Source organism: Pogona vitticeps, chromosome 2, assembly GCF_051106095.1.
Source record: "Pogona vitticeps strain Pit_001003342236 chromosome 2, PviZW2.1, whole genome shotgun sequence".
Classification (NCBI taxonomy): Eukaryota; Metazoa; Chordata; class Lepidosauria; order Squamata; family Agamidae; genus Pogona; species Pogona vitticeps.
In genome coordinates, this window is record NC_135784.1 from 205,765,183 (window position 1) to 205,791,409 (window position 26,227).

The 26,227-nt window shown below is 43.3% G+C and overlaps 1 long non-coding RNA gene across 2 annotated transcripts; it reads right to left on the reverse strand.

Annotated features, from left to right (window-relative positions):
* Window positions 1-2,771: 2,771 nt before the first annotated feature.
* LOC110084907 (uncharacterized) lies at window positions 2,772-8,264 on the reverse strand. 2 transcript variants are annotated; one of them, XR_012082515.2, is made up of 3 exons: window positions 5,433-8,264; window positions 5,044-5,275; window positions 2,772-2,844 (listed from the first exon to the last, which is right to left on the reverse strand). It is a non-coding gene; the product is annotated as an uncharacterized LOC110084907 (long non-coding RNA). The 2 variants fall into 2 exon arrangements; XR_013541385.1 differs by lacking the exon at window positions 5,433-8,264 and having other exon boundaries at window positions 5,044-5,403.
* Window positions 8,265-26,227: the final 17,963 nt, after the last annotated feature.

Below are 26,227 nucleotides of genomic sequence, written 5' to 3' on the forward strand. Positions count from 1 at the left end.
GAAGGCCTTTCTATAATTAAAATACCTAATATCAGAAAAATAAAGTGAAAGAGTCACAGGGAGATGAGTGACGTTTTTATAAAGAGGTGCGGTTCTGGAAGTTTGTAATAAACCTACACCTATTTAAACACAAAAGTCTAATTGCCTTTGCTTTAATGAGAATTTTGCTGCATAGAAGCTGAGGTGCCTTCCATGCTGTTTTGAAAACTCAAGCTTAGCAAAAAGATGCAATAGGAAGGTTGTCCATGAACCAGATGTATGTTAATATCTCACTGTATGTTAATATTAGAAACCCAGGGTAAGGGTTTTTTTTACAAAATAGTTTTCAATCAGTAGTGAATAACTGCTTTATAAACTAAGGTTGCTACTAGTATTAATGCCAATTGCAGTCTAATTAGAGCTGTAAGAATTGAAGGGGGGGGCTACTGATAAAAAGTGAGCAAAATTGTTTTGGATGACTTAGAATCATAGTGTCATAGAATAATGAAGTTGGAAGGGGTTTGTTTATAAGACCATCGACTCCAACCCTGCTCAATGCAGGAATCCAAATCAAAGCAGATCTGACAAATAGTTGTCCAAATTTCTCCAGTGTTGGAATGCTCACCACTTCCCAAAGTAACCAATTCCATTGTTGTACAGCTCTAACAATTAAGAAGTTTTCCCTGGTATTCAGTCTAAATCTGGCTTCCTGTAGCTTGAGCCCATTCTTACATGTCCTGCACTCTGTCTGGGATGATATCTTGCCCCTCCCTTTATGATTACCTTTCAAGTATTCGAAAGGTTTCTAATGGTTGTCAATTTCTAAGGCCCCAAATTGTTGCTCCATATAGTATCTGAGAAAGTGGTTTGTTTGTTGGTTTTTTTAAAAAATTACAAATGGGAGGAAACAAACACACTCTTCTGGTTCATAATTAACCAAAATTTAGATTCAGGGAAGAAACCAAATAAAGGTCGGGAAGAGAGAGGCAAGAGCCAATGGGACAAATCAGCTACGTAAATATTTCATTTTCAGCTAGGAATAAAGATTGCTTCAGTGTGTAGTCTTGGGTGCCATTCATCCCCACTTTGGACGTACTCTTTCAGTCTAGGTGTGTGGAAGCTGACATGTGTGGACCCCATCTGCAAGATTGTTACTCCCCAGATTTTATGGTCCAGATAGGTTTCATGTACATTAGATCCTACACATGTGCATGGAATCTTGTTACACTTAAGGTGCAACTTTTTGTAGCCAACTGCCATAACTAAATCTCCATAAAGGTAAAGGTTCCCCTTGACATTTTTAGTCCAGTTGTGTCCGACTCTAGGGGGCGGTGCTCATCCCGTTTTTCAAGCCGTAGAGCCAGCACTTGCCCGAAGACAGTTTCCGTTGCCACGTGGCCAGTGTGACTAGGGAACGCCGTTTTACCTTCCCGCTGAGATGGTACCTATTTATCTACTTGCATTTACATGCTTTCGAATTGCTAGGTTGGCAGGAGCTGGGACAAAGCGACGGGAGCTCACTCCGTTGCATGGTTTCTTGTGACTGCTGGTCTTCTGACCCTGCAGCACACAAAGGTTTCTGCAGTTTAGCCTGCAGCACCACCACGTCCCTTTAAGAGGAATAAATGATCCATAGGTATCATTTATTCCACACTTAGATACATGACTCAGATCATGCCTATGGAGATTTCTTAACAAGCCAAAAGGGTTTTGCCCATTGTGGGGCTGCTGCCCAGTTTTAGGGCCTGCGTATTGGGAATGTGTTTTAAGGCAGGAAAGAATCAGTGGCTCCCATAATCACAAAAGCTTTTCCAGTATGTTCAGCTGTTTTTGCTCTTACTAGGATCTGATAAACAGGTTTTCTTTTTTTTCTTTTTTCTTTTAAATCTGCTTAAGATTCTCATATGTAAACTATGTGCCAAACACACCTCTTTTCCATAGGTTCCCCCACGATTTTCAGACAGACCTCTTTAGGATTAAGTTCCTAGTCAAGTAGATTATCTCTACACAGAAGCTCAGTTTAATGTTGCAGGCTCTTTATCATTCTTTCCTTTCTGCCTCTGCAGGCGATGTCCTTTGAAGCTCTTAACCCCTGAGGCACTTTATCTGGAAGCTTTTGTTTCTTCACAACAGGTGACAGAGTAGGCTGCAACCCTACTTTAAAAGGGCCAGACCTGCCTAGTTCTTCACCTCCGACAAAGTCCTTGCAATGCCTACCCATGTGTTCAGTCTGCGACATTTCTAGAAGAGCCTTAGGTTGAACTCTTCAGTAAAGGAAACCTGTTCCATCCAGAGGAAGGAAATATCCCTCCTTGCTAGTAAAAATTGGAATTGCCTTTAACACCCATCCCACAAACTCTGGTTTGGATAGTTACTTTTTGAAAATAATTCATTTCCCTTCTTTGTCATTGTTGTTTAGTCGTTTAGTCATGTCCAACTCTTCATGACCCCATGGACCACAGCACGCCAGGCCCTCCTGTCTTCCACTGCCTCCCGGAGTTGGGTCAAATTCATGGTGGTAGTTTCAGTGACACTGTCCAACCATCTCATCCTCTGTCGTACCCTTCTCCTCTTGCCTTCACACTTTCCCAACATCAGGGTCTTTTCCAGGGAGTCTTCTCTTCTCATGAGATGGCCCAAGTTTTGGATCCTCAGCTTTAGAATCTGTCCTTACAGTGAGCACTCAGGCTTGATTTCCTTCAAAATGGATAGGTTTAGGTTTGTTCTCTTTGCAGTCCAGGGGCCTCTCAAGAGCCTCCTCCAGCACCACAATTCAAAAGCATCATTCTTCGTTCGTGACCTCTGTGAATGCACACTATAGGGTTAAGTCCGCGCCTGCGCCGGAATCCTCGGAAATTTCTAGAGCTTTAGAGAAAAAAACAAGTTAATTAATTGGTGCCCCTACAGCGCACGCTCTTCCCGCCCTTAGCCTCAGTTCCGTTTTACCGCCTTCAGCGTTAGGAACTCCTCGATAGAGCTCTTCTTACTGATTGCCTCTTCGGCCTTTTCGACAACTCTTTATATACGACTATTCTTTGCCCCTACTTTGGACTGGATTTGGACTGAGTTCTCGCCTTTGCGATTTGGATTGTTTTTTTCCCTTTCTCCGGTTTGACCTCGGACTGCCTGACCACGCCAGAGCCCGCCTTCGGGTCCGATCAGTGAGTTCCCTCCCTGATTTTATGCCCCCCTTGGGCCCCTTTAAGAAGTGTATCTCGTGTGGCCGAAAGATACCGTCCTCAGACGCTCACGAGAACTGTTTGTTTTGCCTGGGAGAGGGGCATTTGGCTCGATCCTGCAGCCATTGTAAAAACTTTACTCGAGCTGCCCTCAGAGCGCGCCAGCAGCAGCTCTGCCCTTTCCTCTGGGAAGCAGCTCTGTCTGCCTTGACGCACACCGTTATGGAGCTTCCCCCAGCTGCCTCTCTGGGGTCAAAATCTGAGCGCGGAGCTAAGTCATTGCCTCCTCAGCTCGCTTCTAAAGCAGGGAAACCAACAAAAAAGTCTTCCTCCTCGGCTCCTCGTGCAGCCTTACCGGCGCCCGGCGCCTCCGTTGCCCCGGCTGTTTCCTCTGAGGTTCCCGCCCACAAAGCAACTTCGAGGGCGGCGAAATCTTCCGCAGCAGACCCTATGAAAAAGAAAAAGGAAAGGGTCTCTGCTAGATCTCAAAAGGGATCTGCTTCCAAAGGGGAGGATCGGTTATGCTCCATTCTGGCTGCTCCAAGTTCACCACCACCCCCGATTCTGGAGGAGGAGGAAGGAATTGCGGAGGAATGCACTGAGGACATTGAACCTATTCCTCCGCGGCAGGGATCGGCATCAGCCAGGAGGCGTAGCCGTTCACCTAGCCCGCCCCCACTAGAGGAAGAGCATATCTCTAGTGCCGGTTCTGCCCCTCTCAGCCCTGCGTCAGCCGGGCGGGCGTTATCCATCCACTCGCGCTCCTTTTCGCGATCACCAGTTCCAGCCTCACCGCCGCGAAAACGAGTAGCGAAATTAAAGCATTGCTCCCCCCCTCATCGTCACCATTCTACGAGGGAAATTCTCATCCTCCCAAGGGCGGCTCGCCGTCGGGAAAAGGAGGGAAACAAGGGGCACTATGTGATTGATCTCGATCGTTTCCATCGGCGTCGGGACATCGCTGATGACTCAGATTCTTGGTCGGAGGATGAGGCGCGACACCTGAGGAAAAGGGTCCGCTACATCTATGCCTCCTCCTCATCCCCCTCACCCTCGCCCCCCCGACACCGTCCTCGAGAAAAATATAGGACACATCACTCATTGGAATCGAAAACAGAGCACAAACACAGAAAGGCTGGTGAATCCCATAAGTCCACCTCATTGGGAACAGCCCATACTAGGCAAAAAACTGCACCTTCCTCTGCTGCACCCTTCTCTGGGGTAGCCCCTAGGAAGCCACATAGAACAACTATTAGACCATCCTCTCCAGAACCATCTCTGCCAAGGGACAGATATCCCTTACAGGAATCCCCTGCACCATTTTCAGCACCATCAGAGAGGTCAGATGATGAGTCCAACGCTGAGGCTCCATCTGAGCAGGGCAGTTCTGACATTCATAATTCTTCATCTTCTGAGGACTATTCCTCTTATGTACAAATGGTGTCCCATATGGCAAGAGCCCTTAAACTGGACACTGAAAAACCCCCACCTCCTACTGATGATCTTGTTTTTGGCAGAATTGAAAAGGACAAAGCACCTCCACTCAGTATTGCTTTCATTCCTTCTCTCATGAACACAGTCAAGGAGTCATGGTCTGCTCCAGCAACGTCTTCACAGGTGACTAGGAGAGTCGAAAACCACTACAAAACCCATGGTGAGGACGCTGCATTTCTGACCAAACATCCTATCCCTAATTCTATAATCGTGCAATCCAACCAATCTAAAACTTCATCAAAGACCCAAGCCACCCCCTCCAATAGGGAAGGCAGGAAGTTGGATGTGCTAGGTAGGAAAATGTATTCTTTCACTACCTTTTTGATTAGAGCTGCTAACTATCAAGCAGCAATGGCAGCTTACCAGATGGAGCTGTGGGAAAGGGTCTTACCTGCTTTGCAAGACACTTCAGATGATGTTCGGTCCTTTTTCCTCAACACCTTTGAAGAAGCCTCTAATGTAGCCAAGCATCAGCTTCTCGCTTCCAGACATTCTGCTGACATTGCTTCCAAGACCATGATTTCCTCTATCATTCTGCGACGCCATGCCTGGCTCAGGTCGTCTGGTATCAACGAAGACGCCAAAACTCGCATAGAAGCACTCCCTTTCGATGCTACAGGGGTCTTCAATGACAAGACAGATGAATCCATGGAGAGTTTTCACAAAATGAAGAAGACTGCGAAATCCTATACAATTCATCAACAATCTAGATTTCAACCTTATCAGTGGCGAAAACCTTACACTGCTAATCAGTACTTACCCTCTTCTTCACAAACCTACCGTTCCTTCAAACAACAACCTAATGCCAGGTTTCCTCAGCCATCGACTTCTGCTGTTCCCTTTCGCTCACAGGCCCAGACTCATCGCCGGCAGTCCTACCGTCCACCTGCCAAGAAAACAAAGCATTATCTTTGACTCTCCGACAACACTTCACGCACCACCCCACCCGCAAACCCGCCTTGCAAAGTTCCTTCCAAACTGGTCTCTCATCACAGACGACAAATGGGTGCTGGACATCATTCAGTTCGGCTACCGACTCGAATTCATAGAACTTCCCCCCTTGGGTCACATCAGATACTCAAAATTCGATCCAACTCTGCAGGAAGAAATCCACAGCCTTCTTCAGAAACATGCCATACAAGTTGTCCCACACAGTCAAGCAGGCAACGGTTTCTACTCCCGTTACTTTTCCGTCCCCAAGAAGGGCGGAGGTATCCGCCCTATTCTGGATCTTCGAACATTAAACCTCTACCTCCGCACAAGAAAGTTCCGCATGGTAACAATAGAAACCATACTCCACTTGCTACGACAAGGAGACTGGTTCGTTGTCATAGATCTCCAAGACGCCTATTTTCACATCTCCATTCATCCTCAACATCAAAAATATCTGCGATTTTATTTTCAAGACACCATTTTTCAGTTCTCCGCTCTCCCTTTCGGGTTGTGTACCGCCCCTCGCACTTTCACCAAGTGCATGGCTCCTGTCGCAGCGTACCTTCGACTGCACAACATAGCTATCTACCCCTACATAGACGACTGGCTCATTGTCGCAGACTCGCCACAGCAAGCGATCCAAAACACTCAGTTTGTCCTGCATACCTTGAAGTGCCTTGGGCTAAGAATCAACAAGTCAAAGTCCCGTCTCCGCCCATCTCAGGTGGCAGATTATATAGGCGCAACAATCAACTCTCTCACTGCTCGTGTTTCTCTTCCTACTGCTCGTATAAAGAAGCTTCAGAAAGCCATACGGCGTTTCCGGCCGCACCATACGGTTTCAGCTCGCCATGCACAGCACCTGTTAGGCCTCATGGCCTCAACCACTGCAACTGTCCAACATGCTCGCCTAAAAATGAGATCATTACAGGCATGGTTTCTGACGCTATTCAACCCTATGACGGACGATCAAGAAAAACGTCTCAGAGTAACTCCAGAGCTTGCTCAGCAACTCAGGTGGTGGGTTTTTCCTCCTCACCTTCTCATAGGCCGTCCTTTTCGACCACTTCAGTTAACAATACAAGTGACAACAGACGCCAGCACAACGGGCTGGGGCGCCCATTGCAAGTCCCACAGGGTTCATGTGCTATGGTCCACAAAGGAGAAGCGTCTTCACATCAACCACCTGGAGATGTGGGCTGTAATAAAAGCTTTCCGCGCGTTCCTTCCACTTCTTCATGGTCGTGCTGTTCAGCTGGTGACGGACAACACGACCACGATGCATTACATAAACAAGCAAGGCGACACCCACTCCATGACGCTTCTTTACCTAGCAGTTATTCTTTGGGAATATTGTTACACCCACCACATATTTCCCATCGCCGTTTACGTGTCCACTGCCGACAACTACCTAGCGGATTCCCTCAGTCGCCTGCCCACTCAGACACACGAATGGGAACTGGACACAACAGTCTTCTCTCAGATTTGTCTGAAGTGGGGGGTGCCACAAGTGGATGTGTTCGCCTCTCAAACAAACAAGAAATGCCAAGTGTATTGTTCGAGAGCGGGAAGAGGTGTCGGCTCCATGGGAGACGCGTTGATGGTCCCCTGGACAAAGTCGCTTCTCTATCTCTTTCCCCCGCTACCGCTTGTCCAACGCTCCATTGTTCGAATAAGTCAAATGAAGGCAGATGCAATTCTGATTGCACCGTGGTGGCCACGCCAGCCGTGGTTCACCACGCTCAGGACCGTGGCAGTCGAGCACTTCAGACTACCTTGCCTGCCTCACCTCCTGACGCTGGATGCCAGTCGCATTCACCACCCGGATGTTCACTCCCTCCACCTCACAGCATGGAGGATCCTCCCCTAATTCAAGAGGTCTTACGTAAAGCAAGAAAGCCCTCCACGACTATGTTATACTCGTATAAATGGAACAATTTTTGTAAATACGCCTCATCCAAGGGTTTTCAATCTAGACCAGTTGCCTTGCCACACCTCCTCACCTATTTGAGACATCTTTTCGATATGGGTCTCGCTGTTGCCACCATCAAGGTGTACTTGTCCGCGATTGTAGCACACCAACCTCACTCCTCTGATTCAGCTCGCCTTTTTTCGCACCCGAAGTTGAAACTCTTCCTCAAGGGCTTATCTAATCTGCGCCCAACAGCCAGGTCCCCACTACCTCAATGGTCTCTCCATCTGGTTCTGTACGCACTCACCCGTCCTCCCTTTGAGCCTCTCGCTTCGACAGACCTTCGTTTACTTTCTTTTAAGACTTTGTTTCTGGTGGCTATCACCTCAGCTAGACGAGCTAGTGAGCTGACTGCTCTACGAGCTGACCCTCCATACCTTCAATTCTTCCTCGATAAGGTGGTGCTTCACCCGGATGTTTCCTTTCTCCCTAAGGTTGTCTCTACTTTCCATATCAATCAGCCGCTGGTCCTGCCGACCCTTTTTCCAAAGCCGTCATCTCCGATTGAACGTCTGCTTCATAGCCTCGATGTACGACGAGCACTAGCATACTATACTTCGAGGACTAAAGACTTCCGCCAGTCCCCGAAGCTTTTTCTCTGTTTTTATGGATGTCATAAAGGTGCACCGGCTTCTTCTCAAACTCTATCCAGATGGCTAGTATCTACCATCTCTATTGCCTATGAAACAGCGGGCAAAACTCCTCCTGTTGGCGTAAAAGGACATTCTACTCGAGCCGTGGCAACATCTACGGCTCTGCTTCGTGGTGTGGACCTTTCGGACATTTGTAGAGCGGCAACATGGTCCACAGTGTCCACCTTTATAAAGCATTACAGACTGGACCTTCGAGCTAAGAGGGAGGCCAGTTTTGGGAGAGCTGTTCTCACATCGTTACTTCAGTGACGGCCCTCCATCCGGTAAGGCTGCTTGCTAGTCACCCTATAGTGTGCATTCACAGAGGTCACGAACGAAGAAGAAGAGGTTACTTACCTGTAACCATAGTTCTTCGAGTGAACCTCTGTGAATTCACACCTCCCGCCCGGCCTCCCCGCTTCCGTCACTGTTTAACTGGCTCCATGTAATATAGAGCTTATCTGTGGCGGATAAAACGGAACTGAGGCTAAGGGCGGGAAGAGCGTGCGCTGTAGGGGCACCAATTAATTAACTTGTTTTTTTCTCTAAAGCTCTAGAAATTTCCGAGGATTCCGGCGCAGGCGCGGACTTAACCCTATAGTGTGAATTCACAGAGGTTCACTCGAAGAACTATGGTTACAGGTAAGTAACCTCTTCATTCTTCAGTGGTCAGCCTTCTTTATGGTCCAGCTCTCACTTTCATACATTGCTGCTGGAAAAACCATAGCTTTGACTATGTGGACCTTTGTTGGCAAGGTGATGTCTCTGCTTTTTAAGATGTTGTCTTGGTTTGTTATCACTTTCCTCCCAGGAAGCAACCATCTTTTAATTTCATGGCTGCTGTCACCATCTACAGTGATCAGGGAGCCCAAGCAAGTAAAACCTGTCATACTGCTTCTAAAAAGCAATTTGTAATCTTTAATCATGGAAATGTTTAAAAACGTTGCACCCCTTTGCATCTTGGGCTGTTCATTACTTTTTCTTACTTTATGCTCCCTTATACTTGATAAGAAAAAGCCATAAAACTGGAAAAAATCCTGTCCAAATCACTCTTAAAATGACCCCCAAGGGTAATGATAAAGGAAGAAATGGACAACGCCCCTCCACAAATTTGTCTCTTATACCCATGCGGTAATTTAGCTGTAATTGTTTTTGAATTGTAACCTTGCTCTGCTTTGGCAACATGTGACTTCCAAGCTCTGTTTCACCGTCTCTTTGAAAAATGTTATAGGTGAAAACAAAGTAAAAACAAAAAGTAAAACAAAAAACAAAAACAAACCAAAAACATGGTAGCACCTTAAAGAGTAACTTTTATATATTTTTAATATGAACATTTGTGGACCATTCCACTTCATTAGACACAAGAACATAAATATTTATGTTACGGAAAATATTTATACATGGCATCAAAGTTGTGGTTGGTTGATGAGAAAGTCAGTGGGTGTTGAACACTAATGATAGTGTCTTCGATATGGCAATCTTAGAAGCTTGTGCTGTAAAGAATGTGAGAAGCTTTGTCATAGATTAACAATGGTAAAATAACAATGGTAAGATAAGGATGGCAAACAATTATGTCAATCAGATGGGCCATTTACAGTCCTTGACCAACTTCCCCCCCTCCCGCACAACATTTTTTTAATCAATTGTAAAGTGTAAGAATTACCCCAGACAATGGATGACCGCAAGGGTGGAGTGGAATCTGTTTTGCCTTAGAAAAGGGGAAAAATATCTGGGAGATGCAGCATAGTACAGTATTTGCAGTATTTATATCTGGTAGTGCTCCCAAAAGCCTTGGCTTATATTATGTCCTTTGATATCATAGAAAAGTGAAGTTGGAAAAGACCTACAAGGCCATCAAGTCCAACTCCAGGCTCAAATGTGTATCTAGCATGTGTATATATTTTATCTCAGCTGTTTCTCGCTGGATTCTTATCTTATAGTTTCTTTTTTCCAGGATGGCCACTTTCAAATTGTATGTGGAATGTCCTGGTAAATACAACATGGTAAATAACATGGTCAGTGCAGAAATATGTTCTGCATCAACAATGGCATCTTGCCAACACAAGTCTTGGATGAGAACTCACAGATGATGGTTCTGAAAAACTACTGCTTTTCCATTTGATCTGTGGAGGTTTTGGGCCCTTATTTCATGTTCTTTAATATCTGAATAAAAGTTCTGTGAGAGCTTATTTGGAATTTTTGTAGTTGGACCTGTCATTATGTGGATGTCAAGGAAGCATGGAAATCCTAAGATGTTTCTGCATGCAGTGAGCAAGGATGGGGGTGAGCACACCTAAGCTTACTGCTAGCAGGACGAGGACAGCATTGGCCATTATATAATCTATACAGGTATTGAGGCACAGCCTGTTCTTGATGGGGTCATGCTCCCCACAGAGTGATGAACTATACAGCCCTTGGATTGAGTGCTGCTCCTCCAAGGTCTGATGATAAAGGTGGCCAGGAGTGCCTTTGTCTAGCATCTTCTGGTATTGGGAAGGAAGATCTGGCCACAATGATCTGTATCTTAATCAGAATACCGTATTGCATTGTAATGGGGCTCCCCTTGGAAAGTGTCCAGAAAGGATAGTGAATGCAGAATGGGAAGCTAGACTTTTATTGTGCAGACCGTATTACAGCTGTATTGGTTTGAATCAATCTGATTAGCTTCCCGTTTCATTCTGTGTTCATTTAGGATGTTGATGTTGGCCTATAGCCCCCTAATCAGCTTGTTGCCAGGATGCCCTCCTTCCGTATTAACAGATATGCATATCTGGTGGGACTGCTGCTGGCCATACTGGCTGTAGGATTCTGGGACCTCTTCTACTTCTGAGAATCGATAAAACAGTTTGGGGGGAAAATAATTGAGATTAGCCTGGAAATAACTAAAATTATAATATGCTGTCTCCCCTAAATGTACTTAAGGGAGATGGTCACAAATGTAATTAATATTTTAATTTACTATTGACAACTGGAATTTCATGGCTACTCAAGAATGGCTGGTTAAAGCACATTTCACTGTTAAAAATTAAAATCAACATACTGGCTGAAATCCCTTAGTGAGTTACAAACTGAATAGGCCCATTGAATCAGTGGGGATTTGGTGAGTCAACTGCTCTGTAGTTTCCATTGATTTAATGGGTGTAGTCTAATTGTGACTTACTACTGGATTTCAGCCACTAAGAGAGGTGACAGGATGAACTTGGCACGTTGGGAAGAACAGAGCAAATTCTGAGAAATGTTATAATGTCTCATAGGGTCTTTGTAAGCAAAATTTTAATAGGGGGCTAATGAGTAAAATATGAACCATTTAAAGGTATTTATTAATTGCAGGTAGGGACGTGGTGGCGCTGTGGGCTAAACGGCAGATGCCTGTGCTGCAGGGTCAGAAGACCAAGCAGTCGTAAGATCGTATGATCAAATCCACGCGACAGAGTGAGCGCCCGTCGCTTGTCCCAGCTCCCGCCAACCTAGCGGTTCAAAAGCATGCAAATGCGAGTAGATAAATAGGGACCACCTCGGTGGGAAGGTAACAGCGTTCCGTGTCTAAGTCGCACTGGCCATGTGACCACGGAAGATTGTCTTCGGACAAAACGCTGGCTCTATGGCTTGGAAACGGGGATGAGCACCGCCCCCTAGAGTCGAACACGACTGGACAAAAATTGTCAAGGGGAACCTTTACCTTTTATTAATTGCAGGTACTGACTTTATAATTGAATAAAAGAAAGAAAGAAAGAGAGGGAGGAGCTTTCCAAGCTAGAAACTTGCATACACAAACTCTATATAAACCTGATCATTCACCTTAAAGTGTTTGATAAGCTGTACAACATTCATACCTATACCCAGAGAGACCAGTAAACATGAAATCATAATCATGTAGAATTAAAAAGGAAAAGATAGGAAATTGGTAATAGAACTAGAACAAAAGTAGTGTAACAAAACTGCATTCCTGGAGGGCCTCGCTGAGAAGTCTGCTTGCTATCCTAGAGTATTCAAAGCCCTGGTCTCCAAAGGTAGCTTCTCTGAAAGTTCACTTGCTCTGTTTTTCCAAGTATGAACTGCACTCTCTCTTAAAATAATCAATACACTATTGTGTCTATAATAATAATAATAATTGCGTGCTGTCAACTTGATTCCAACTTGTGTGTACAATATTTGTGAAAATCTAATGCTACAGACAGTTTGCAACAGGTTGTACTGGAAGGAACAAATTTTTGGCATGATGGCTCCCTAGTCAACTGGTGACATGGCTTTCTTGAATTGGCTCATAAATATATTTTTTACTCAAATTTCCCTCCCAATGCAATAGGTAGTGCCAGAGTTTACCTATGATTAGACATCAATATTAAGATCAATGGAGCACATATTACCAACATGACCTAGCAAGTAGAGGGAAATGCTCGCTGCTCCCCTCTAGTTGCAAATTCTGATACTGCACCTTAGAACAGAAGACTTATTTGCTGACTACTAAGGATTGGGAGTACGACAAGGCTGTATATTGTCTCCCTGATTATTTGAAATATGCAGAATACATCATGCGAAAGGCAGGATTGGATGAATCCCAAGCTGGAATCATGATTGCCGGAAGAAATATTAACAATCTCAGATATGCAGATGATACCACTCTGATGGCAGAAAATGAGGAGGAATTAAAGAACCTCTTAATGAGGGTGCAAGAAGAGAGTGCAAAAAACAGTCTAAAGCTCAACATCAAAAACACTAAGATCATGGCCACTGGTCCCATCACTTCCTGGCAAAGAGAATGGGAAGATATGGAGGCAGTGAGAGATTTTACTTTCTTGGGCTCCATGAGCATTGCAGATGGTGACAGCAGCCACAAAATTAAAAGATGCTTGCTTCTTGGGAGGAAAGTGATGACAAACCTAGACAGCATTTTAAAAAGCAGAGACATCACCTTGCCGACAAAGGCCCGCATAGTCAAAGCTATGCTTTTTTTCAGTAGCGATGTATGGATGTGAGAGCTGGACTGACTATAAAGAAGGCTGACCACTGAAGAACTGATGCTTTTGAATTGTCGTGCTGGAGAAGACTCTTGACTGCAAAGAGAACAAACCTAAACCTATCCATTTTGAAGGAAATGAAGCCTGAGTGCTCACTGGTAGGACAGATCCTGAAGCTGAGGCTCCAATACTTTGGCCATCTGATGAGAAGAGAAGACTCCCTGGAAAAGACCCTGATGTTGGGAAAGTGTGAAGGCAAGAGAAGAAGGGGACGGCAGAGGACGAGATGGTTGGACAGTGTCATCAAAGCTAACCCTTTTGTGATAGCACTCTGATGGCAGAAAGTGAGGAGGAATTAAAGAACCTCTTAATGAGGGTGAAAAAGGAGAGTGCAAAAATTGTCTGGAGCTCAATAGAAAAAAACCCCCTAAGATCATAGCCACTGGTCCCATCACCTCCTGGCAAATAGAAGGGGAAGATATGGAGGCAGTGATAGATTTACTTTACAGAGGACAAGATGGCTGGACAGTGTCATCGAAGCGACCAACATGAATTTGACCCAACTCCGGGAGGCGGTGGAAGACAGCAGGGCCTGGTGTGCTCTGGTCCATGGGGTCACGAAGAGTCGGATATGACTTAACGACTAAACAACAACAACTAAGGATTAATCATTGAATAAAACCTAGGAAATTCATGTGAAAATCTTGGATTAAGAGTTTGAAATATTTGAAATACCTATGTACCTAGTGGACAACCTCTACTCATATGGGCCTTTTGCTAATTGAAGTTGTCTGGAATCGCCTTTCTAAAGGGGCCAACTGTTAAAACTCTTCAGCTTGAAAATGCCATGGAAAGAGTTTTTTGTCTTGCTGCCCCTATGCTTTGGAATTCTCTTCTAGTTCCTGTGAAGTATGACATATGTGCAGGGACTAAGATGAGGATGTAAGGCAGATTTGTTTCAGCAGGGCTGTTGATGTTCAATAATTGTTCCATCACTTATGTATTGATGCACAATGTAATAAAGAATATAAGATGAAGCTGTTTGGTGGTCTTTTGGTCATTGCTGATTTATGCTGTTACTACTTAAGTATTTCATTATTCAATTGCTATGTTTGTTACATATGGTTATATGTAATGGCTATTTGAATAGTTATGCATGCTGTCCCATGTTTCTTTAGACAGGAGAGCAGCATACAAATAAAATAAATAAAACAATTCATCCAAAAATGCTCTAACACAAACTTTAATAGTAATTCTGAAAGTAGCTAGAAGTTACTTATCACACCTAAGGGGCATAGGTGGTACTCATCATAGGCATTCTTCAGTCTCGAGAGACGATGGTAACATGCTCTGTATCGAGAAGTGTCCTCTCCAGGGCACGAAGCCTGGGCTAAGTAGTATGAAGGATAGGCTGTTACCCAAGCAGCAAATCCCCCCTCTCCACGTTGCTGAAATGGTCCAATGGAAAGGCAAGAGCCAATACAACTGGTTCCAGCAGTTATTACTCATTACAATTAAAAAGTAATACTATGACTAGTGATTCCATTACTCATTATCTAAAGGTAGCTAGTTACATAAGTTTGTTACCAGTTATTAGTTACTTCCAAGATCAGTGGAAGAAGTGGCAAGGAAAAACATGTGATCAGTGGGCGAAAATCCCCTGTGATGTTTGGTGCTTTGCAAGGGAACTTGGCTACCAAAGTCGTCGTTTCTTGTGAGAAGTCATGGAGAAGGAAACCTGTCAGAAGCTGCAAATGTTCTCTCCTCTCAGGGTTCTAAAAATTAGCCAGACTGTCCTAAGCATCTCTCGTCCTGTTCTTTGTTACATTTTTTACACCTCTAGCTGTGTAACTATTATGCCAATGTCTATTTATTATTATTTTTATTAACTTTTCTATCTGTATGCTTTTAACTTCTCTATGCCAATAAAGGTTACTTTGTTGTTGTTTGGTACTGCAACAACAAATGAAGAACTTGGGAGTTATGCAAGGACACTGTGCCCCATATTAACAAGTGAAGAGGACTGGAAGCTGCTCCTTCTTAATGTGCAGTCCCTCTGGTATCAAGACATCTTAGGCTAAGTCTGTGCTTTATAATTATTTTGTGTTGTTTTCGAATAATTTCTGAGTGTGACCCCACCGTTTCTAGATATTCATGGACTCTATTTTTAATCACAGTGTTTTTCCAAATATTTTCCCCCTTGTACTTTTAATGTATTCCCAGGCTTATAGTTGATGCTCAGTTGATTCTCGTACCTCCTGCATTGTATTTTTTGTTCATTTTTTTGTCTTTTCTCTCTTTTTTTGGTAGAAGACCTAATCCTTTTTTATTCGATAGTGTGTTCTTAATCCTAAAAGAGTGGATATGCCTACAAATGACTGCTGAATCTTCTGTTTAGTCTCAGTGTCTATCTGTTTGTGAAATCCCGAATGTTAAAAAAAATTAACAACCAAAAAACTCTGTATATCCCTAAAGGTTAGAAATTTCCTGGCAGCATACAATGCTGCTTTGTGAGTGTTCCACGGCAAGCTGCCTTCTCTTGCATAAGTGAACATCTTTTGAACAAATGCTCAGGACATACAGGCTCTGTTGAGAAATTTCATTAGTTTAATTGAAACCACTTTGGCAACTTACAGTAACTCTTGGACGTTTTGTCCTAGGTAGGAACATCAGATTTGAAGATGTGAAGAGGACTAAATCTCTAATCTATGTCTGGGGAATACATAGCGGTCCAGATGCTGGTAGACAGGAATTCCCATAATCCTTGACCTCCACAGATCATGGTGAAAAAGAATGAAAATTGCCACCCAATAACATCAGAAGGGCTGCATATCCTCCAGTCATCGTTATCATCATCAGCAGCAGCATAGGAGAACTGCAGAGCTGGAAAGGGACCCTATGGATAATCAGTCCCAAGTCTTCACCATTCATAGTAGCCCAACAAAGAAAGGCAGGTGACTCTGATGCCATAACCTGACTGACATTTTACTTCAAAGGGGCTTAAAAAAAGAAAGATATAAAGCCTCCTCCCTTAACATAAAAATTTTGTCTGGCCTTATTGAAATGTTTATCTTGTTTCCCTTTAATCAAACCATTATAACAACATCCAAATAACTCTACTGTCATGAAAAACACACAGCCTCAAACCAGTTCCTTTGACTTTTCTTTCTTTCTTTCTTTCTTTCTTTCTTTCTTTCTTTCTTTCTTTCTTTCTTTCTTTCTTTCTTTCTTTCTTTCTTTCTTTCTTTCTTCCTTCCTTCCTTCCTTCCTTCCTTCCTTCCTTCCTTCCTTCCTTCCTTCCTTCCTTCCTTCCTTCCTTCCTTCCTTCCTTCCTTCCTTCCTTCCTTCCTTCCTTCCTTCCTTCCTTCCTTCCTTCCTCTTTCTTTCTTTCTTAAGATTTTGACACCAATGTACAGGCATCTGCTACAGGCTTCTCTTCAGTGCCCAGTATCCTGTTCAGCACTTAAGCTTGAGGAATGCCATTTGGGGAAGCTGCCACAACGGTTTAATGAGGTGTCAGTCACATGCCTGGTTGTGTCACAGGCGTGCAGGATCAGACGTGCAACCATGCATGGCCAACACCTCATCAGATTGCCCCAGCAGCTTCTGGTAATAAATATTGTAAATATTGAACTGGATACTGATCAATGCTGTTTCTCAACAGACAAAATAAGCAGCAGGTCTTCTGCAAAAGAAGTGTTACCCACTTCTTTCAAAATACATGAATTCATATTAATATGTAGGAATAGAACATTTAGATTTTCTGGATTAAAAATACCTCATTTCCCCATTCTAGTAGTTCTGTCTACTTTTCAGGCTCCTAAATGTGTTGTATTTGGGAGAAAGGCCTAAACTGGAAGGCTCTGAGGTCTGGCTAAGGTTAGATCCACTGAAGCCGCCTAGAGTGGTCCATGGGTCCAGATAGGTGGGATATAAATCAAATGAATGAATGAATGAATGAATGAATGAATGAATGAATGAATGAATGAATGAATAAATGCTTCCTGTTTCTGTCCCAGTGCTAGCTGGGAACTTTGTTTCTGACCAAGAAGCTTGGGTGAATATAGGCCTAGCTAAGTCTCAAAAACTTCCAATATAGCCCCTCCCCAGCTGTATCACCTTTAGGTGTCTGGAAGTTAGGTAGAACTTTCAGAATCGGGACTTATGGTATTTTTAGTCCAGAAAATCTGAAAATCCTATTTCTATGAATATTTGGTAGACAGTTCATAATTTCAGGATACTGATCAGTCTGGGGGACTTTTAGCTGGTTCTAGCTACATAGCCCTAGTTTTAAGGAAAACTATCAACACAGGTGAAATGGTATGTCCTAAATAGTGATACCCTTTATAGCAGGATTGCAAATTCTGCCTCTTTATAAGACTCCAGAATTTTAGTCCTATAAACCTGTGGTTCCCCAACCTTTTTGACACCAGGGACCAGTCTATTTGAAGGCCATTCTCCCAAGGACTGGGTGGTGGTGGTGGTACTTGTTTTGCAGTAGGTTATTGGAGGATAGCTTTGAATCGAGCTCATTGCATGTATTGTGCCGGGACAGATGAGCAGCAAGCAGGAGCAGGAGGTGAGCTGCAGCTGAAGCTCCGCCTCCTGTCAGATCAGCAACGGTATTAGAACCTAATAGGAGCACGCTGACAGGAGGCGGAGCTTCGCTTGCCACTCACCTCCTGCTTGCCGCTCATCTGTCCCGGTGGCCCAGTCCTTCCGAGGCCACAAACCAGTACAGGTCCATGGCCCAGGGGTTGGGGACTCCTGCTATAAACACAGGAGTACCTATATTTTCTAAGATATTTCTGTTGGTACGATTAAGGTTATCCAGTGCCACTGAAGTTGTGTGCATTCATATCAATGCATTATGACAGAGGTCCACAACCCCTGGTCCGTGACCCAGTGCCAGTCCGTTGGCTTCCTTAAACTGGGTGTACATGGATCTCCACTCACCCGCACACATGCACGGTGGGCGTGTTGCACTTGTGGGTGGCGTGTCACATTTGTGGAGGGGTGTGTCGTACTTGCAGAGGGGCACAGCACGGGCCTCCACAAAGCACAACATGCCCACCCGCGAGTGTGACACTCCCTCCCCACGCATGGAGCCTGCACTGCCAAACCGTTCTGCAGTCTGAAAAAGGTTGGGGACCGCTGCATTACAATATGACCATGTTTTCCATGGGGCATTGGTTCCAAGCCCCCCTGTAGGTGCTGAAAAGCACAGAAATAGCAAAAGCTATACATAGCATGTTTTTTTATTTAATATTTTCAGGCAGAGGGTAAGTGAATCTGTGTTTGCTTATCCCACTGATGGGGGGGTGTCCCACTGTATTCATTAAATTCTTGTACTATGTGATCGTGGTGCTGTGCTAAAAAAAGCCTACTAAGCTGCAACTTTAAGCAAAGTTGAGTAAGAAATCTGCTATAAGGTAGCACGTTGAACAACCATTTCCCCAAGGTAATAAGCAGTCCAGAAAAGATTTCTATCTGCATCTTCTGACCCCCCCCCCATTAACATACTAAACAGGATGCCTTTGCTGTGGAATACTTAAAATGCAAAAAAGGAGAGATTCTAATGACTTAATATTACTTTAATCAGACTCTTAACAGATAATAACTGATAAAGCTCAGGTTATTGCTTATCCCTCTGTCCATTATGATTGACCTTTGCTTTGCTATCCAGGAAGTGAGAATATCTTGATGCGATAGAGAAGCAGAGTCTTGAAACGGGGTGAAGAGGGATATCATCTGTAGAGCTGTGATGTGAAAAATATTAGCTAAATAACACATTCTCATTATTTTATCCTCTTTTGACACGGCAAGGTATATAAGATTCCTTGCCTCCAGTGTGAGAACAAGATTCTGAGTCCTTTTTCCACCCTGCAGTTTGTGAAAACTATCTACAGAAGACTAGTATCTTTTACCTTTGTGAGTTAACCCTGTGCCTATGAAGGAACCACAGAGGGATTGGCTGATTGGTCAAAAAAGATACAAATAACCTATCCAGCAGTTTTAATTTTCAAAGTTTGGACATGAAGGTAGCCACTCTCACAGATACACAGCATTTCCATAAAAATCATTGTCTTAAATGCGAAAACTCCAGTTGAGATCAACAGAAAATATTTTGTGTTCCCCCAGGGAAGGTGAACATTTTAGTAGTTTCTTCTTCAGGCATGTAGGAATGAGAAAATTGGGGATTCATACTCCTGTGTATAGTGGCAAAGGCAGTTTCATGGTTTTCTAAATGAAATTAATTTGGGGGGCTGAGGAATGAATTTTAAATTTGCTTTCTGCCCAGCAAGTTTCTGCCTAGCATTATGCAGCATCAATGTGGAAAATCAAGTGTGGCCTGACATATGAAAGATCATAAAAACACTTTTGCCTGCCAATCCTTAGGGCTGGTGTATTAGAGACATAAAAATATGAATAAAGTTTGATCTTTATGTTGAAACTTGACTATGCAATTGGGCTCCAGCAGATGTTGGTGCGTGAAAAGCCAGGATAAATTACACAAATTACAGTAATGTCCTCCTTGGCCTTGACCTTTCCTCAGGAAGAATTCCCAAATGTTGTCTTTTTTCAGAAAGGTGAATCCCACAGAAAGGTTAATCTCACTCTGAAAGGTAAATTCCTACTGTGTTCAGTGGAATTGCTCCTCAGTGGATATGTCTAGGATTTCAGTCATAACTGGTTTGCTAACAACGAGCTATTTACCTCCCAGTCAAGTATCTCAGGGCAAGCCTACAGTAGGATTTCTCTTAGTGTAAAGCAGGACTGGACAATTCATGGTCTTCCAAATGTTAAATTGCCATCATTCCCTATTATCCCTCAATACTAGTTATGGTGGATAAGGAGAATGGGACTGTAGTCCAAAAGAATATTTGGAGCCACAAATTCCCCTTTCTGGCTTAGGGTCAAACTAAATATTAAGGAAAATGAGTTGTTATTTAGTTGTTAAGTCGTGTCTGACTCTTTGTGACACCATGGACCAGAGCACGCCAGGCCTTCCTGTCTTCCACTGCCTCCTGGAGTTGGGTCAAATTCATGTTGGTAGCTTCAATGACCCTGTCCAACCATCTCGTCCTCTGATGTCCCCTTCTCCTCTTGCCTTCACACTTTCCCAACATCAGAGTCTTTTCCAGGGAGTCTTCTCTTCTCATCAGATGGCCAAAGTATTGGAGCCTCAGCTTCAGGATCTGTCCTTCCAGTGAATACTCAGGGTTGATTTTCTTCAGAATGGATAGGTTTGTTCTCTTTGCAGTCCATGGGCCTCTCAAGAGTCTCCTCCAGCACCACAATTCAAAAGCATCAATTCTTCGGCGGTCAGCCTTCTTTATGGTCCAGCTCTCACTTCCATACATCACTACTGATGAAAACATAGCTTGGACTATGGGAACCTTTGTCGGCAAGGTGATGTCTCTGCTTTTTAAGATGCTGTCGAGGTTTGTCATTGCTTTCCTCCCAAGAAGCAGGCGTCTTTTAATTTCAGGGCTGCTGTCATCATCTGCAGTGATCATGGAGCCTAAGAAAGTAAAATTTCTCACTGCCTCCATATCTTCCCCTTCTATTTGCCAGGAGGTGATGGGACCAGTGGCCATGATCTTAGTGTTTTTTTATATTGAGCTCCAGACAATTTTTGCAGTCTCCTCTTTCACCCTCATTAAGAGGTTCTTTAATTCCTCCTCACTTTCTGCCACAAGAGTGGTATCATTTGCATATCTGAGGTTGTTGATAATTCCTCCGGCAATCTTAATTTCAGTTTGGGATTCACCCAGTCCAGCCTTTCACATGTTGTATTCTGCATATAAGTTAAATCAGCAGAGAGATAATATACAGCCTTGTCGTACTCCTTTCCCAATTTTGAACCAATCAGTTGTTTCATATCCAGTTCTAACTGTTGCTTCCTGTCCCACGTATAGATTTCTCAGGAGATGGATAAGGTTGTCAGGCACTCCCATTTCTTTAAGAACTTGTCATAGTTTGCTGTGGTCCACACAGTCAAAGGCTTTTGCATAGTCAATGAAGCAGAAGTAGCTCTTTTTTGTTTTTTTGGATCTCTCTGGCTTTCTGCATAATCCAGCGCATGTTAGCGATTTGGTCTCGAGATTCTTTGTTCCCTGAAAATCCAGCTTGTACTTCTGGGAGTTCTTGGTCCACATACTGCTGAAGCCTACCTTGTAGGATTTTGAGCATAACCTTGCTAGCATGTGAAATGAGTGCAATTGTGCGGTAGTTGGAGCATTCTTTGGCACTGCCCTTCTTTGGCACTGGGATATAGAGTGATCTTTTCCAATCCTCTGGTCACTGCTGAGTTTCCCAAACTGCTGAGTTTTCCAAACTTTTCCACCTATAACACGTTTTCTTCAGAAATGGGGGTCTGAGCAATTAGACTTGCAATTAAGCCTGTGTTTTCTTTCTTGTGAGCAATCACCAAATGAAGCTCACTGAAATACAGTTTAATGGGGGTGAGGAAACACAAATGTGATGACAAACAAAAGCCTTTCACCACTTAAAGAAGCACATTTCTAAATACATGGTAAGCATACAATCTAGCTTGACCTTTATTCTAAAGAATGTGAGAGGTGGGGAGATCTGGAGACAGAGTTTACTCCTGATAAGGTAGTTTATTTACTGTGCTTTAATTCGGAGCTACTGGAAATTGAAGTTGGAAGACTGACTGTGCACACATTTAAAGATACCTCGTTCCCTTAAGGAAATAATTTAAAGTGTTTAGTTTGTCTAGCTTAGAAAGGGGAAGGAGAAAACTGGGGGCTGTTTCTGTGAGGAGTCTGCCCCCTGTGATCTCAGGTCTGAGCTGGTGACAAGCCCCCTATGACTCTTCTTTAGACACTACATTCATCTCCACCCTAGATTTCATTTGCAGAATTTACTGACTACAGTTTTCTTGTGTCCAATATAAGGCCACAGCCCGAAGCTGAAATTCCCGCACTGCTGAATGCTCTACTGCACAGTCCTTCACAGTATGGAACATCCCATGTTTTGTTTTACTTTGCAAAAGTAGCTACTCAGGCTTCTTTCAACAAGAAAGGCTGCTTTGAAAACCCTGTGCCGCCCCTTTGATCTTCCAGCACTTGGTGCTTGGGCAAAACCTTTTGCAAGCTATAGATGGAGGTTGACAAAGAAGGGGATGCCCATTGAAATCCATAGGAGCCATGGCTGCTGTTTGTCCCAGCCACCAGCTGAAAGAACTCTAGCAGGGAACGGGGTTGCATAGTTTATTTATTTTCATTTCTATACCACCCCATTAGTGTTGCCACCCTCCGGGAGGTTTACAAGATGCAATTAACACATAACAAGCACTAAATAATAAATATAACAAAAATACAATTAAACCTAGCTGAGACTGCTTTTAAATAAAAGTACACAAATTAAAACATATTTGTCTAATTATTCTCTAATCTTTTTTTTTTTTAATCTATTTGAAACTGTTGGGAACTGTATAAGGGTCTGGAACCACAGTTTTACAATGCATTGTTCCCCAGGGTGGAGTCTTTTTCTGATGTTGGAGAATAGATGGGCTTGGAGCCTGTTGCTCTTTTGAAGTCTTCTTCTTCTTCTCCCTCCCCCCCTTTATCATTAAGAACTCGGAGTTTCTAATATGTTGGATAGTTGTATTGATTGTGCTTTTTCGGCAACTGAAAAAATAACCCACCAAGAATGTAAAAGAAAGCATTGGGATAAAACAGCAGCCAGAGAATGATGTTGGCCTTTTATTCTTCTCCTCACTAGTGGAGTTACATGTGGCCCTCATTAGAACATGCACCGGAGCCAGAAACACTAATTACAACAATCCAGGGAAACACTTTCCAGTGCTGAATGAACAGTAGCTGTCTTCTAGGAAATATATGACAGGTGCTTCTCAATACAGGGCCCCAATCAAAATCTTCTTGGATGTAATTCTGCCTTGAGAGCAAATAGGCTGTTTCCTAGCTCTGTACTGAGGATGGGATCTTCAGGGTAACATATTTACTACAATGCCCTTTGTTTGTTATTTTAATTTAATGCTGGGAACTTCCCAGTGTTAATGAACTGCCCCTCCTCTCGCAACTCACCATTAGTTAGACTGGCTGTTGCTGAGAGTAACCGTAGTCTACCAACATCTGAAGGGTCACAGGTTCTCTAGCCTTGGTTTAATGGCCTTTTCTTATTGCCCAGAGTAGATATATAATTAAATGTATGTGTCTTTTTCAGCATTTTTTAAAAACCAGCTTTCGCACTGCAAATATCGGTGCGTACCAACTAAGTGCTAAATTAACAGTGTTCTCAAGGGAGAGCAACATCCATGCTACTCTCGTATGCTGTAGGCATAGAACGGACTTTCCAAGTTGGTGTCCTTGATATGTTTTGGATTGCAAAGGTGATCAGCCCCCAGCAATGCAGCCAATGCATTATGAGAAATGTAGTCCAAAATAGCTGGAGGGCACTAAGTTGGCAAAGGCTTGTATGAAGACTTGACATGCCCCGATCTGGGCAAAGGCCCCATTCACACAGATGGAAAACATGGTATTAAAATGATTAATGTAATTGACTGTAAGAGTGTGTGATAGTGCATGCATGTACACACATTCATGTATGCGCACAGACATGCACGCATGCAGAGGCACAATAGGAAACATGCGCAGGGCAAGCATATGTATATATAAGTGTTTGCACTGTGTATAACATATATAATGAAAGATTTATATTTTATAAAGAAGATACTGCATCTTCCAAACATCCAGATGTTACAATTCTAAACAAAACAAAACAAATTCTTCATAGGAAAATTAAAAACAAAACAAAAGGCAGAAGTACTTGTATGGTGCATGAATAAAAACAAAATTTGGATTTAAGTAACGTCCTCTCTCAGGGAGTCCTAATAAGGATGTTGCCTAATTCTGGATATTGTGCACAGTGATATCATTCTATTGTGCAGATGGAGTGGTGCCTTTCTTTCTTTTTTCTTTTTTGACACTAGAGGAGGGATGATTAAACCAATCTGTGGTATGAATATGACCCAAATTAACTTTCAAAAGCATGAAAGTTGATCTTTTTGTAAAATGCCTGTTATGCAGTCATCGACCAGCAAGCAAGCCAGCCAGCCAGCCAGCCAGCCAACCAGCCAGCCAGCCAACCAACCAACCAACCAACCAACCAACCAACCAACCAACCAACCAACCAACCAACCAACCAACCAACCAACCAACCAACCAACCAACCAACCAACCAACCAACCAACCAACCAACCAACCAACCAACCAACCAACCAAAAACCATACAAAAACCTCTAACTGATAGTTCTGCATTCATAGCATAAATAAACTCTTCAAGAGCCTCCTTCTAATTTATCCTCACAACAACTTTGTGACATCATGCTGAGATACTGTTTATACTGAGGCCACCTATGGCAGAGAGAGGATTTGAAGCCAGGTTTCTTGAGCCCTGTGACTCAAATCACTACATGACACAGGCTAAGTTTTATGATTTTATCCTGCAGTGGGAAGCAGAAACTTGGGTTGCAATCCTATACAGCCACCCCGAGTAGACGTCTAGAGGGGCGGGGTAAAAATCAAACAAACAAACAAACAAACAAACAAACAAATAAATAAATAAATAAATAAATAAATAAATAAACCCACTTGCCTGAATCCAGTGAGATTTACCACTGAGTAGACTTGTAGGGGTGGCACTGCAAGTTAAACCACAGACGCCTCTGTGCTGCAAGTTTAGAAGACCAGCAGTCGTAAGATCGAATCCATACGATGAAGTGAACTCCCGTCACTTGTCCCAGCTCCTGCCAACCTAGCACTTCAAAAGCATGTAAAAATGCAAGTAGATAAATAGGTACAACCACAGTGGAAAGGTAACAGCGTTCCATGTCTAGTCGCGCTGGCCGTGTGACCACGGAAACTGTCTACGGACAAACACTGGCTCTATGGCTTGGAAACGGGGATGAGCACCACCCCCTAGAGTCGGACACAACTGCACTAAATGTCTAAGGGAATCTTTACTTTTACTTTTATCGTTACTTAAACCTGGAGAAGATGTCATGGTTACTGATCATTTGCCTGTGCTTAGCCCACTGGTATTCCCAGAACTGGACTTGCTCTACCATAGGGTAGACTGAGATGACACCCTGTTCAGCTACATTGGTGTTATTATTCTCAACATTTCATATTCTCAAGGCTTCTTCTAACTTTATGTGATTTGGGTCTTCCTACTGATTGCTTCCTACAGTTATTGTGCAGTCATAGAATAAATGGAATTCTCTAACCCATTGGAGGTCATGCAAGGTCATGACTTTGAATTTGTGTTGAGAGTAAAACGTAGTGATCAAATGAGTGCTTGTGAAAGGTGGTAAGAGAGTAGAACTGATCTATCGCTGAAGTGACCTGGAATGTTAAAAACCCTGAAGGCAAGGAAATGGCTATAGGAGGAACTAGCATGAGATGCTTTCTTAACAAAATAATTGTGCATAATTACTTTATTAATTACGACTCCATAAAAGGACTGTGGTTTATTATCTTGGTGAGCAAAGCAAGATCATTTAGAAATGTAAATTGAAATTGATGTTCAGAGTATGGATTTTTAAATGCTGTAAGGCTGCTATCTTAGGCACCAGTGTGGAGAACATTTATCCCTTCTGATGTTTTGAATGTCAGCTCCTGCAAACCCTTACCATTAGTCGCACTCGATGATCTTCATGGGCACAGTCAAGTTCCAATTCAATATGATTTCACACAACTTTGCTGCAACCAGAACAGAAATGGGAAATGTTTGTTTTTCAGATTATAGCTTCTAGGATACCCCAGTCAGTGTGGCTACAGTTTTAGCTGTCCTCGGAATATGGAGGTTGTAGTCCATTGTAGTCCACACATAACATTTTTTTAAATCTCTGAACTACAACTCACATACGCCCAAGATAATTAAAACTATGGCCGTGCTGGAGGGATTTTCGAAAAAAGGAACAGTTCCCATTTCTGTCCTGTATGCAGTAGAGTTGTGTGAAACCATGTTGCCCCCTGTACATAAGATCTTGCAGTCCTTATAATTCATAGTACAATGGCTGTTCCTTTC